Source organism: Rattus norvegicus, chromosome 4, assembly GCF_021556685.1.
Source record: "Rattus norvegicus strain SHRSP/BbbUtx chromosome 4, alternate assembly SHRSP_T2T, whole genome shotgun sequence".
NCBI classification, from domain to species: domain Eukaryota; kingdom Metazoa; phylum Chordata; class Mammalia; order Rodentia; family Muridae; genus Rattus; species Rattus norvegicus.
This window is the reverse complement of record NC_141537.1, coordinates 147,376,637-147,391,920: the sequence shown is the minus strand read 5'-3', so window position 1 is coordinate 147,391,920 and position 15,284 is coordinate 147,376,637. Positions and strand designations below refer to the sequence as shown.

At 41.7% G+C, this 15,284-nt stretch overlaps 1 protein-coding gene and 1 long non-coding RNA gene across 29 annotated transcripts in view; one reads left to right on the top strand and one right to left on the bottom strand.

Annotated features, from left to right (window-relative positions):
• The window catches only part of Setd5 (SET domain containing 5), a 77,695-nt gene extending 70,608 nt beyond the window's left edge, over nucleotides 1-7,087 (bottom strand). For 25 of the 27 annotated variants that reach the window (XM_087656821.1, XM_087656830.1, XM_087656833.1 and 22 more), the window contains exon 1: nucleotides 6,739-6,853. The gene's annotated coding sequence lies outside the window, so the exon portion shown is untranslated. 27 annotated transcript variants of the gene reach the window in all.
• A 150-nt stretch (nucleotides 7,088-7,237) lies between these two features.
• Nucleotides 7,238-13,744, top strand: Thumpd3-as1 (THUMPD3 antisense RNA 1). Of its 2 annotated transcripts, none has more exons than NR_132654.1 (2): nucleotides 7,238-7,278; nucleotides 12,687-13,744. It is a non-coding gene; the product is annotated as a THUMPD3 antisense RNA 1 (long non-coding RNA). The 2 variants fall into 2 exon arrangements; NR_132653.1 differs by lacking the exon at nucleotides 7,238-7,278 and adding an exon at nucleotides 8,093-8,446.
• The last annotated feature ends 1,540 nt before the right edge of the window (nucleotides 13,745-15,284 follow it).

The window sequence follows — 15,284 nt, the reverse complement described above, 5'->3', positions numbered from 1 at the left end:
TCTCACTTTTGTCAGGGTTTGTTTTAGGTCTCTAGTTTGATTCAGTCAACAGATGCAATAAAAACCACATTTTAAGAGACTTCTAATGTTTTGCTAACACTAGGAATAGATATTTAGTAGAGAGACTGAGGCTAGAAGAACTAGCTTCCTTTTAGTCCTCACAAATCTATGGAAATAATCCATGGTAACAGACTGTGAAAAGAAAAGACCATCTAAATTTCTATAGTAATGTATAATATACCTCACTAGAGTTCATATTAATGTTGTTGCTATTTTGCTGATGAGAAACTTTTCCCAGCAGTGATAGTAACACAAATTTACTTTCTTGTTTGGGTGTGTGTGCACATGGGTATGCATGTTCCGGTCAGAGGACAACCTCATTTTATTTTTTAGGCATTCTTGCCCCACAACTCTTAGACAGGGCCTAAATTGGCCAAGTAGGCCAGGCTGACTGGTGTGGTGAGTAAGCCCTAGAGACCTGGTGTCTCTGCCTTCCCCCGGGCTGGAATTACAAGCATCCATTACCCATCACACACAATTTTTCGTGGGTTTGGAAGACTGAACTCAAGTGTTCTTTTTACAAATACCTGACCAACTGAGCCTTCTACCAAACTCTTAATTTTCTTTTTTCAGATCAAAATATTCTGTGTATTGTAACTGCCAAGACTGCCATACTTAAATAAAATGTTACATGGGCAACATGCTATATTTCTTTTTACAAAAGACAGAGAAAAACAAAACAAAACCAACAACACTACTTGATCAATGTACATTATATACAGTATTCTGATTATGTTAGCTTGCAACAATGTCTTCTTTGCTAATCCATAAAGAGAACAGTATTCTAGTTCTCTATTCCTTCAAACAACAGATGTGCTCTTGGAAGAACAGTTCAAGGATTTCTAAAAGTTAAACTCTATTAAGACAAACCATTTGTGGAAATGAGCTGTCATACACTACTTTATAAGGAAGAATCTTTTGTAATCTAAATAACTACTGTCTAATTTGTGAATGTAATTTTTAAGAAGAACTAGTATACATGTACCATTTGACATTTACTTTAAAAGTAGCTGACAGACTCTTAACCTTCTAATGACACCTTCAACAGGAACCTAATTTTGGCAGTTTCTCTCATGGTTTTGCCTATAAAAGAGATACAACTTACACACTCTAACACCATAATTTTCATTAAGTAATGAGCTAAATGCAATTACCTTTTGCTGAGATCTAAGCCCAAACTAATAGGATTGAGCCTAAAATAAAAGATGAGGACAAGTAGTAATCTCCAGAGCATATCAGATTCTGCAAAAGTAGGAGAAAGACTAAAACAATATGGTATTTGTGTGTGTGTGTGCGCGGGGGGGGGGGGGTGGTTTTTGGAAGTTTTCTGTTTGTTTTTTGATACAACAGTCTTATTCTATAGCTTGGCTGGCATCAATCTTTGGCTCAGCCTCTTGACTCAGTTTCCTGAGTACAGAATACAGATGGGAGCTAAAAGGCCCAGTTATAAAAATCCCTTTTCAGTACACATTTTACCCGATAATGATCAAACATTTAAATGTTGGACTGTGTTTTTCCTCTTACTAAAATAAAACCAAAGTTATAGCATGCAATTATCGCACAAAGGAAAACAGTACACCTTGTCAAATCCAAACCCAACTAAACATACTGCATATACTGAAATACAAATTTAATTCATACAGAATAGGTCATTCCAATCTTTATTATAATCTGCCTAGCAGATCCTCTAGACCTGGTCCTCTAAGGAGGCAACTTACATGTAGAAGGACAGGGAACATAGGACTCACTTTAATCCATACAAAGCTTTAGGATCTCCCCCCTCCCCTTGGAAGATAGAATAGGTTCTTTCAGATTTCTAGTATGTATGAAATTTGGGTTTAAAAGTATATGCTTGGCATAAATTCAAGGCTTAAGTGCTAACTAAAAACAGTTTATTTAATTGTAAACCAAAGTGAATAATCTCCTGGGGGGGGGGGGATCTCCTTTTGCCTTTCCTACCTCCGGCCCCTCCCCCACGAACACTGCTTCCCTGCTGTGCAAAGAGCCCTTTGTCCTGCCCCGCACTTATCTAGCTGTTTGGCCATATTGACAGGCCTACTGGAGGCATAATAAGGGAGTCAGTCTGACATAAGCAGCTGGCGATTTCAAACAAAAATCTCCCCTTTCTACCCACACCAAATCTTGCAGCAGAGAAGTCTGTGGCTCCTCCCATACTTCCACCTAGTTCTCAAATAGAGCAACAAGGAACTTGCATTTCTCCCTTGATTCTCTAATATAAATCAAAAACTTCCCTAGCCAGAATTCTTTAACTGGTTTTTTCTGTTGTTGTTGTTGTTATTGTTGTTTTGTGTTGTAATTCCCAACGTTAAGGCTAAAAGGTTTCCTCATCTCTGGGTGTATACATGTATGATTATCACTTCAATGTACCATGAAAACTCTGGGAAGCCTCATACTACAAGACAGAAAAGAGGGAAGTGGCAGGCAGAGACAGACACCCACACCCACACACCCACCCAAACAAAACTGACCAATATTCTTAGGGTTTTGAAAATTTCACTTTCCTGATAACATATCAAAGATACTTTATGGAAATTTACATTAAGGTATTTTCCTAGATATTCTGCAAAAAACAAAAACAAAAACAAAAAAAAAAAAACAGTAAGAGAAGGAAGGGGTTTGAAAACCCTTACTCGCCTTACTCGTAAGAAAAACATACAGACTGTACTTAATTTCACTCTTTGGTGTACCTCACAGCTCCCTTCTTCGATTACTGAGTAAGAACTCATCCAAGGGGTGCTTTCTAACAGAATCAACTCTCAGGGTTACTGGCATCTCTAATCAGTTTATAACAGTATAGAATGGGGCAATTTTGCTAAGATTACATGACTTAAAGTATACACAGATAAGTGAAAGAAAGGGTATTCCCTCTACCTTTTGCAACTTCCCTGAATCCAGCCACTAGAGAAACGAATCATAATACCAAGTGAAGGTCATGCCGTTTACTAGATGGGTTAGAATCTCTGGGGTCCAGAGTACTACAAACCTCTTATAAGTGTATTACTCTTCTAAGTCTACCTGAAAGGATACCTTAAATCAAATTATAAATGATTACCAGTTGAACTATTATATACACATATAATAAGTTCACTACTAGCTAGGCCTCCTAATTTCAAATTAAACTGACAAATCACTAGAGTTTAGCCAAAATTGTAATAAAATTTTATTTTACTTACATTACTGACTGCTATTGCCTTATGTTTCAAAGTTCCACCTTCGTCAAAAGGGTCAGAATAATTTCAGAAAGTATGCAGGCTCCTAGATACTAAACAGTATCAAAAGATGTAGACATTTTTAAGCATGCCAGTTCAAGTAATCCTTCTAAGAAAAAAGCCTCTTGATCTTCCAGAAATTATTATGACTACAATCAATTCAAAAAAACAGGAAGTAAAAGTAGTTATTACTTTCTAAGGAAACTTGTATGACCTATGGGATACAGCTCCTTATCCAAGTAACAGTAATATTACTACAACCATCTAAATCAATCACTAAGAGAGTTTTTTTTTTAATGGACTTGTTTTTAGCACTGGAAAAACAATATGACCCACATTTGTGAATGTAAAATACTCTCCATTTTTTTCTTCATTCTTTGCTACAAATACTAGAGCCATTACTACAAATGATAGATGTTTATGAGATCTAAATACATCCGTACAAAAACTGAACCAACAGAATCCTGAAGGAAAAGGTATTAGTTGTAGTAATAATCTTAGGGAAGAAAAAAACCCCTATGGTTTCATGTGTTGAACATACCTGGGAGATGGTGCACTTTCAAATATTCCTTGCCAGACAAACTACTTAAAAAGACTTAATCAACGATCACTGTGGTTCTGCTCAGATAGGGGCAGAGTGGACGTGGGGTAATTGAAGCTTAGAACAGACTCTTGCTGCCTTCTTAGTATCTTGAACTAAACTTATTCAATTTCTGAATATTCTTTCTGTGTTTCTGATGGATTATTGCCAAAACACATCTTTGTTCAGTGTAAAGTCTATATTCTAACACATACATGATTAATCCAGTTTATAAGTCAAATATCAGTGTATCTAATCTGAAGAGGTCTACAGATAAATTTAGAAATTAAGAACAAAACAAGCATTAATTCAAAGGCAGCTCTTTTCAGTTTAGGCATCCAATTATAGTAAGATGTTTAGTAGAACATCTATCTATTCATGAAGGTAAATATGGCCTAATATGGAGGGCCAAATACAAATCTGAAATGACTCACGCAATTAAAAGATGGAGGAAAACAAGTCAGTTACATTGGAAAAACAAAACAAAGATCCTCCTCACCCTATTCTTGTTCTCACAAAAATCTTTAATTACTATTTTAGTCTTTTAAAGAGGTTAAAAGGATCAAAAACTAATGAACTTTAAGTCCTGTGAAGGATAAAACCTTAGATAGTAACAAAAAGCTGCCAACCCCTCCCTAAACAAAAAACCCCAAGTCTTTAACTTTGATCCAGTTTTCAGATGCTGATATCCATAAATGGATACAGTTATGAATTGCTAATTCTGGTCTCTTCACTAGCAAAAAGCAAACCAGCTCAGCAGTGCCATTTCCCAGGAAAGCAAGCAAGGTTTCTTTCCAGTCCTGAGCAGCCATCGCTTAGTGCAGTTCCCTGCAGCCAACAGCATTAATGGACGCTGCACTGCTGTCCTTCCCTGGAGACAGCAGCCAGCACTACTCAAGCTTCTCACGTAGCAACCAGAGCTCCAGAGCCAGCAGCTGCCGCCGCCTTGTATACTCACTCCTGTGATCCAACACAGGAGCAACCTTTTCTTTACCCCACCCCCACTTCTTAACACATTTCTTTTTTTCTTTTTGGACAAGTGCTCCATGCTGGAAGGGTTGGAATTATGCTTTTAGAAAGAAACAATCCTAAGGTCACTGTTTCAAATTGAGATCTTTGATTAGAAAAAAAAAAATCAACGTATACCAAATTCCAAATATTCGTTTTAATTAAACCAGCAATTTGGGAGTAAGCATTAAGTTTTAGTTTTTAAAAGGTCAATTCCCCAAACATTCAGCAATCAAATTTAAATTTACAGCTAGGAACAAGAGCCTTAGGTCGTGTCCTACCAAAGAACATAATTTAATATTCTACATATGACAATCTGAATAACCTTAAAGCCTCTAATCTCATAACAGGCCACAAATTTTGGCCAGAGAACTAATGATCCTCCTGAGAAAACTGGAAGAAATCCAAGGAAAAGAAATTCCTGTGTCCTCCAAGCTCAGAAATCTCTAATTATGTCAGTATTCTCTGCTTTAGTCCTAGGTCAGATTGCACACATCTAAAATTACCTCTTATAGTTTTCTTCCTAGCGACCTAAACCATTATTAATATAAAATTAACCATCAAAACACTTTCCTCTCAATATGCTGCACACAAACCTCCTCCTGGAACCTCCTCCATCTGGATCCTCCCCAATCAAAAGTATAGGTATTTAACATATACCCAAGGAAGTAATGTAAACATGACCTTGGTCACAAATATGTCATCTAAAAACAATTTAGTCAAGATATGGAGGAAATTAGAGAACCTGAATCTTTTTAAGTATTCTGAGCACAGGAACAATTGGCAAAAAGAATTTAGGTATAGATAAAACCCAGAGCCCAGAGCTCTGGGCAAGAAATGAGTTGCTAGTGAACACGTTACACAAGTAACATGAGAAAGCAGAAAATGCAGGTCATACACGCACCCCTGACCCAGACCAGCAGGGTGGGCTGCTGCAGCATCAGTATAGAGGAGAAAGATCCTTATTCCTAAGAATGAAGGCAAAGGCGCCCTATAGAATAAATTAGCACAGAAGGGGCTTTCCCAGCAGTTGAAACTTTCCTTTAGAGCGATTCACCTACTAAAACCAGGGCTTTTGCCCACCACCATTCACCTAGGTCTTGGCTTGCACGCATAGAGGAAGAGGATTCATTAGGGGCACATTTCCCCCCCCCTTCTTTAAAGTCGTTCTTAAAAGATCGCTCTCCACGCCCTAGGCAGGAAAAACGACAAAATCTGGCTCAATTCCAGGCTAGAACCCTACAAATTCAACAGGGATATCGCAAAGATACTGGGGCATACGCCACAGGGAGTCCAAGAATGTGAGGTGGGGGTGGCGAAGGTAATGTCTTTGGTGTGGGAAAAGCAGCAGCCATCTGAGATAGGGACTGGAAAACCAAAGGGAAGGCGTTCAGGAAGATTATGGAGGGGAGGACTGGGCCCCCACGAGCGATCAGAGTTGTCACAAGGCCGCAAGAACAGGGGTGGAGGTGGGGGCTCAGGGACAGAAAAAAAAGTATGTGTATTTTGAGAGCAGGATTGAGAGGCCTCTCGTGAAAAGGATATAAACGTGAAGTAGGCAGTACCCAGAAAAAGAGGAGACTAGAGTAGGGGGAGGGGAAGAGTCCTGACCCAGGGAAGACATTAAAAAGGTAGTGGGGTCGACTAGATTAAGGGGAGCCTTTCTCCCTGGGCAAGAGGGGTGCAGTGGTGTGTAAAGGTAGCCGAGAAGATGAAAAGGGCAAGCATCTTCCTGCTACCAGCCTGGGGAGGCCCAGGCCCACGACACCGAGGAGAGGGAACGCTGGGAGACTGAGGTGACCCTTCTTCCCCCGGGGCCCGGTCGTGTGGTTCGGTGTCTCTTTTCTGTTGGACCCTTACCTTGACCCAGGCGCTGCCGGGGCCTGGGCCCGGGCTGCGGCGCACGGCACTCCCGGGAGGCAGCGAGACTCGAGTTAGGCCCAACGCGGCGCCACGGCGTTTCCTGGCCGGGAATGGCCCGTACCCGTGAGGTGGGGGTGGGGGGCAGAAAAGGCGGAGCGAGCCCAAGGCGGGGAGGGGGAGGGCCAGGGGCGGAGGGGGGCCGGCACTACTGTGTTGGCGGACTGGCGGGACTAGGGCTGCGTGAGTCTCTGAGCGCAGGCGGGCGGCGGCCGCCCCTCCCCCGGCGGCGGCAGCGGCGGCAGCGGCGGCAGCTCACTCAGCCCGCTGCCCGAGCGGAAACGCCACTGACCGCACGGGGATTCCCAGTGCCGGCGCCAGGGGCACGCGGGACACGCCCCCTCCCGCCGCGCCATTGGCCTCTCCGCCCACCGCCCCACACTTATTGGCCAGCTCGCCGCCAATCAGCGGAGGCTGCCGGGGCCGCCTAAAGAAGAGGCTGTGCTCTGGGGCTCCGGCTCCTCAGAGAGCCTCGGCTAGGTAGGGGATCGGGACTCTGGCGGGAGGGTGGCTTGGCGCGTTTGCGGGGGCGGGCGGCCGCGGTAGGCCCTCCAAGGACGGTGGAGCCGCTTTGTGGGACAGCTGGGTTCGATTCGTTAACCCTGGAAGGGGCAAGCGGGTGGTAGTCAGGAATCCGGCCGCCCTGCAGCAACCGGAGGGGGAGGGAGAAGGGAGCGGAAAAGTCTCCACCGGACGCGGCCATGGCTCCCACGGGGGGCGGAGAAGCGCTTCCGGTCGATGTCTCATCGCTGATTGGCTGCTTTTCCTCCCGCCGCGTGTGAAAACACAAATGGCGTGTTTTGGTTGGAGTGAGGCGCCTGTCAATTAACGGCTGCCGGAGTGCGCAGCCGCTGACTGCCTCGCTGTGCCCACTGGGTGGGGCGGGAGGTAGGTGGGGTGAGGCGAGCTGGACGTGCGGGCGCGGTCGGCCTCTGGCGGGGCGGGGGAGGGGAGGGTCAGCGAAAGTGGCTGGCGCGTGAGCGGCCTCCCACCCTCCCCTTCCTCTGGGGGAGTCGTTTTACCCGCCGCCGGCCTGGCCTCGTCATCTGATTGGCTCTCGGGGCTCAGAAAACTGGCCTTTGCAATTGGCCCGCGTTCATGCAAGTTCAGTCCCTAAGCTGGCTGGCGGGGGCGGCAGGGAGGCGCTCACAGGTTCCGGCCCTCCCCCCAGGCCCCGCGCCGCAGAGTCTGGCCCCGCGCCCCTGCGCAACGTGGCAGGAAGCGCGCGCTGGGGGCGGGGACGGGCGGTCGGTCTGAGCGGCGGGCGGGTGCAAACGGGATTCCTCCTTGAGTTGTGGCACTGAGGAACGTGCTGAACAAGACCTACATTGCACTCCAGGGAGTGGATGAAGGAGTTGGGGCTCAGTCGGGTTGTATTGGAGACAAGAAGCACTTGCTCTCCAAAAGTCGGTTTGAGTTATCATTAAGGGAGCTGCAGTGGAGTAGGCGGAGAAAAGGCCGCACCCTTCTCAGGACGGGGGAGGGGAGTGTTGCAATACCTTTCTGGGAGTTCTCTGCTGCCTCCTGTCTTCTGAGGACCGCCCTGGGCCTGGAAGATTCCCTTCCCCCTTCTTCCCTCGTGATCTGCAACTGGAGTCTTTCTGGAAGATAGGCGGGAGTCTTCTGGGCAGGCTTAAAGGCTAACCTGGTGCGTGGGGCGTTGTCCTGCAGAGGAATTGAACAGGTGTAAAATTGGAGGGGCAAGACTTCCCACAGATTTTCGATTGTGTTGTTAAGTATTGTAATAGGGGCAAATAAGGGAAATAGACTAGGCACTCACCTGGGGTTTTATGCAGCAAAACTACAGGTTATTATTGCTTGTGATCCGCCCTGGAGAATTTTTCACCGAGGTAGATTGAAGACATGCCCACCCAAATTTTAATATTCTTCCACTTGCGATCCTTGCTACAGTATGAAATTACAGTATCGTGAATTAGAATATATAAGCAGAATTTTAAGCATTTTAAAAGAGCCCAGTACTTCATGTCTGTCTCTCCCACTTCTGCAGCCCTATCAAAGGGTATTTTAGCACACTCATTTTAGCCCCATTTTCATTTGTTGTACTGGCTTATCCAATCCCTAGACAGAGCACTGGCATTCCCTCTCTCCTGATCTTAGAAGTCCGATGACTCATGAAACCAGACAGATTAGTTTCATACACCACAAATCGAGGCTGTAGCTGGGGCCTTTAACATTGCAGTTTTTTTATTCTTCAGTACACTTTGTTGATTCTTTGCCTTGATCTTGACTTCAGGTTCTATCACCACCCCCTCAGATGGTGTTCCACACTTGGGCCTATTCACAGTTCAGAGAGCTTTACAACAATAGATGTATTGAGAATCCAACCTAAAGTTCAGCTTTTTACTCCCATGAATGCCTCTTTCCTTTTTCTCCATTTATAAACTGAGCCATTTCCTGTTAATGGTTTACAGATGAATATCTCCTCCCCCAATATCACCTGATGTATCTTACATTTTGCCAGGCTTAGATTGTCTTAAAAGGTACATAAATTAACATGTGAAATTTACTCCTTAATGCTTCAGTGGATTTCATGAGTGCAGTACAGAAGACTGGTAATGGGCTAATAACTTTTATTTCATTATTTCTCATATACTCACTTAACTCTTGAGCTACATGGAATTGATTCCTGCTTACTAAAATCATTATACTCCTCTATAAAAGTTAGTTCCTTCTGGAATGCAGAATATATAAACTCTTAAAGGTTTAGTTGTTTGTCTTTCCTGACCTAAGGTCCAGTGAGCCTGTATTTTTTTCTATTTAAGCGGTGCTTTCTCTTGGACTGGCTTGACTCATGTTCATGTTATTGCTGATTTAAATGTGATTTTGCTAAGTATCTTCTGGACATAATTTTGCTTGACTTGTTGCCAGACACAAGTAAAATGGAGTAAGCAGCAAAAATGTATTTGTGAAGCTTGGTTTTTAGGGTGGTGTGCGCGGGTGCTATCCAGTAGAATTTACTGCAGTAATGGGATACTTTCTGTTTGTATTGTTCCAACATGGTAGCCAATAATCAAATTACTCTTTAAGCACTGGAAATGTTACCAAGGAACTAATTTTTATTTGAAGTGTAACTGTGGACAGAGGAGCCATAGCTGCAGACTTAAAAAAGCAATAAATAAAAATTGAACCTCTGGTAGACTATTTGTTTAAGCTGTTTGTTTTACTTAATTTTTGTTCTTCATCTATTCTAAGCGGAAAGCTTGTTTTCCATTACTAAACATGGAAGCAAGAACTGATGAACTTGGATTTCAAAAATTTAGGGCCAGAGTTTGGCCAGCCAGTGGTGGTGCATGCCTTTAATCCTTTATGCCTTTAATTTCAGCACTCTGGAGGCAGACACAGGCAGATCTCTGAGTTTGAGCCCAGCCTGGTCTACAGATGGAGTTCTATCTAGGACAGCCAGTGATACCCAGAGAAACCCTGCTATAAGAAAACAGAAAATTTAGGGAGCTGAGATTTCATAAAACTATAATTGAGGCAATTCCTACGAGCCACTGTGGAATTTTGCTAAATCTGCCTATCTTTCTGAGGTCTGGGTATTCTTTTTTTTTTTCTGTCTCTGCTGCTGGTCAAGTTAATTGACTCTTTTGACACTTTGTCTTTCTTTAAAGCCTCCTTCCCACCATGTGGTCTCCTGTTTGCCACATGTCTAACTTCCCATGGCTTAAATGGCATGGCTTTTTTGCCTTCTAAGGGCAGCTGCTGAGATTTGCAGCCTGATTTCCTGGGTGGGGTTGGGAATTCAAACTCTAAAATTGTCCTTTAAAAAATGTTTTTAAATGAGTTGTATAATAAAACAATAGTTATGAAGTGTGAGGTGGGACTAATGTTAAATGAGCCCCTTCCCTATAAAAGCTATTAAGCTATAAAAGCTATTTGTTTTCTATTTAACATTTTTTAAAAGTATGGTATGTTTAGGACCATATGTTTAGATTTTTAGTATACAGAGACTGTTGGATTGTTTAATCCGATTTTCTAGTCTCAAACCCAGGGAATCCAAATTCTGGGCAACCAAGGCCGGGTTTAAAAATTCTGTCTTTTCATGTTAATTTACTGTGAATATAAAAATGATTAGTGAGGCAGGGTCTCACTAATCTCTGGCTAACCTGCAACTAGCTATGTAGATTAAAGTTCTGCCTGCTGTCTCCTGAGTGCTGAGGTTAGAAGTGTTGACTAGTAGTAACTCAGCCTAAATTGTTTTTCTTCCCTCTTTAAACAACCAAATAACAAACCCAGAGTGAAAGGGAAAAACAAAATGTAGTAATACTTTTGGAACTTGCAGGACAGATTCTTCTAAGGGGTTTGGGTGATAATTGGTAAAATGTTTGTGTTTCAAGCAATGAAAACTTGAATGAAATCACCACAACCCACATTTTAAAAAAGCCAGGCCTGTTAGAGCATGTTTGAGGAATTCTAGGACTTGCTGTCCACACAAGCCTAGGTACCTAACAGGCTTCAGGCAAGTGAGAACATATCTCAAAAAACAAGGCAGACAACTAAGAAACTACAGTTAAGATTGCCTGTCTTTAAACTGTCTGCATACACACAGGGATTTTAAAATATTACAAAAAATATTTCATTCAAGTTTCTTCCATCAAATTAGGACACGGATTTCTCCAGTGAATAAGCAGAGTTGGAAACTAAACAAATGTTGGTCTTGTGATTTGTGAAATTAAGTTTTCGGGTTTTTTCTTTTCTTTTTTTTTCCGGAGCTGGGGGCCGAACCCAGGGCCTTGCACTTGCTAGGCAAGCACTCTACTACTGAGCTAAATCTCCAACCCCCAAGTTTTCATTTTCAAGTGATAGTTGAAGCCCAAGAGATACAGAACAAAGCTCTATTGTAAGGTCTGGTTTATACTCAGTTGCACTTCCTTTGGTTTCCCTGCACTAACCATTGCAACTATCCTGATCCTGTGCTGGGCTTGCCTTTTGCTGATGTTGTTTAAATAAACTTAGTTTCCTGCCGTGTGATTTTTATATACTTATGACAAAAATGTGTTATATATGTTAAACATTTGAACTTAGTGTAAAAGTTAGGTGTTTGTGGGTTTTGTTTTTAATTTTCAAAATTTGAGCTAGATAAGGCATTTTTACATGTCTTATGTTTGGTGGAACTGTGTAATTATGGTTTGCAACTGTTGGTCTAGAATGACGGTTGGGCCCAAGGGCAAGACTATTTGACCTAGCAGCCCTAACTATAGAGCACTTTGCCTGGGTCACAAGTCTAGTAGGAGTCAAGCATTTGACCTTGAAGTTGAGATATTTTGTTAGCCTATTGTATGCTAGTTTATATATTGGAGGACATACTTATCCAGAGGATATTCTTGGCTATTTTTGACTAAGTTAAGGAACTGATTCTGATTAACACTGTTAGTGAGCATCAAGTGCTCTTTAGGCTTGGATTGGAGTTGTGTTTTTCAGATATTGTAGACTCATTTTCCTTACCTTTCTCAAGGAAAAGTAAAAGCTGGCCTTTTTTTTTTTTAACTAACGGAGGCTGTTGGTACCAGTGGCACTTAAGCAACTTCCCATGGATATACTAGCAGATTGAGGGCCAGGAATAGAAATTGGCTAACTTACCAGTTATGCTACCTTTTTCTGATTTAAAAATACTGTTTTAGGAATACAGAGTGTCCTGTAAGGTTGGTGGTAAGTTTATAGGAACTTAAGTGGAGTAACTACTAATTTCTCTGAGAGGATAATTAAAAATTTTGACCAATTGTTGAGCCCCTGAGAATGGTCTCAGAACATCACTTCCCCTTAATGCCCTCAACCCTACACCATTTGGTCTCACTTGAATGTTGTCATGGCTCTTAACATCTTAATTAAGAATAGTAATTGTGTAATTATTGTTTTTCTTCCTTTAGATTGTTCCTTGAGGACAGGACAGTGCTTGTTTAAGACTGTATTCCTGCTGTCTGAGCAGTAACAGGTCTTCGAGATCAACATGATTTTCATAATCCCAAGATGTTGCCTTTTCCGTTCTCAGAAGCAAGCAGAGGCACGCTGATACTGTCACTATGTTGAATGCTGCTGTGCGGTTTGGATTTTTTTAAGGTAGTTTAGGTAGGAGGTATGTGTTTTGTATGAATTAAACTCTAAGTTACACCTTCCATAATTCATGCAGTGTTGTGCAATTGCCATTTTTAAGTCTTGCAGTTTTTTTCGTACATGAGGATAAAGGTGCTTTAGAGTGCTTAAATAGCGTGTCTTTTGCAACATACTATTTATTCATTTATTCATATTATTTATTTTACGCATATGAGAGTTTTGTCTGCATACATGTTTGTGAGCTATATGCATGCCTAGTGCTTGGTGAGATCAGAAGAGGGTGTTGGGTCCCTTGAAACTGTAGTTACAGGGGTTGTGACCCACCATGTGGCTGAAGTGAATTGAACCCAGCTTCTACAAGAGCAAAGAGTATTCTAAACCACTGAGCCATCTTTCCAGCTCCAACATACTAACTTCAGATAGTGTTGGAACCATCAATACTGTGTAGTCATTTTGAAGGGAGTCATTCCAGTGAGTGCTGGATTATTTTGAATGCTATGGAAGGAACATTTAAATGTTTCATAAAACAAAACTGTCAGAAGCTTCAAAGTAGAAATTAAAAAGCTGAAGTATTTCAGAAGGGAAACAAGCTACTTGCTGTATTAGTTAGAGAAATACATACTAGCTAAGAAAATTTAAAAACCATATACTTGACATTGCTGAGTATCTGCCAGATGAAAAGGAATGCTCAGAGTGGTTCTGTTGAGCAATATAACAACTTGTTATATTAAAGACTTTCCCACAGATTTAAACTCTAATCTGTAATTCATGTATGTATGTTACAAATGGATGAAACTTAAAACGTGGCTGGTCTTGTCACTGTGTTTGTATTTATGTGAAAGCTTGGCAATAAACTTATGTCCTAAAATGGTCAGTGTGGAATGACTTTTTAATCTATTGGTGAAAAACGAAGGAGGTGGTACCTTGGCACTGTTCATTGCCACTCATTTGTGGTATAAACCAAAGATGGGGGCATGCACATCGTGTTTTCAAAAACATCCTTCTGAAAGACTGACAAGTTTGGGTCATCACAGTTGGAATTGGGCATCCCTTTTGTCAGGAAGGGAGGGAGGTTGGCCTGTTACCTGTAAACTGCTGACAGGTATGATTAAATTCAAACTTAGAGGTAAATTGGAGGAAACTTGTACATTGTTAGTAGTGTAACAATTTCAACTCCAATGATTGATTGGTCATAACAAAAATGAACCTGGGCCAACTTCTGGAAGATGTATATAATAAATAACTCCATGATACATTGATTTCCAGCTGACCAATACCTATCCCCTATCAATTGAATACAGAGGATGAACATCATCTGAGCCTTTTAACCTAGAAATTCAAAATTTCAAACTCCTAGGTTAGTGTTCTCACTGAGCTACATCCCTGGCCCAGTCTTGAAAACAGGACTACCACCCTCACCCCCAAAATCTTAAATGTGATTGATGCTAGTGTTTCAAATTTTCAGGAATAGGTAAGGATTAGAAGGTTCCAAATTTTGAGAAATGACTTCTCTAGAAAGATGTACATGGTGAGCACTCAATGACTCCTAAAGAGCCTAGAAGACTGATACTGAACACACTGGACTGGGAAGTTTTACTTGAGAAAAGTATGTATTGCTTTTAGTAGGTAACAGAAAGCAGGTAGGAAGAACTTGGTGTCTTAAGTGGCTAACATCTTCACAACTTATAGAGCAAGAATGGAACTTTACCCTGATGCAAAAAAACAACAAAAAACAACCAAGAAATAAAGGTGACCATGGAGCTCAGGCTGCTCTAGTGGAGGACTTGAACTCACAGCCATCACCCACACCAGGCAGCTCCTAGACTGCCGATTAACTCCAGCTTTAGCCTCCACAGGCGCCTGCGCTGGTACACACACCTACACACAAACAATTTGAAAGTAAGCCTTTCACCTGGCGTGGTATTGCATATCTTTAATTCCCAACACTTGGCAGAGGCCAGCCAATGCTATGTGACAAAACCTTGTCTGGAGGAAAAAATTCATAGCTTATTTCCTATTGTTTCCATAGCAAAATTTACCAATCAAGAGATGGAAATGACAGTGTCCACTGTATTTGTAGTATCTTAAGTCTATTTTTTTATATACTTAATAGAATTAGGGATATGGTGAATTAGAGCACAAACCTGGTGTATTAACTTGAGAACTTAGCATAAAAAGTAGTTCATTTGTTCAGTAAATATTAAATGCTTACTTGCAGGAAATTGGTAAATGATAATGAAAACAGACAACCATCATTGTACATCTTGCTTCTGTGTTACCTTGGTTTGAGGTTTAAATGATTTCTTTTGTCAAAGATGGAAATTTAAGTTTATGTTCAATCAATAATTATTTTTGTCAACCACAAAATTGTCCATGTAAAGTGTAAAAACCTTAAAGCTTTCATAATCCCAGTT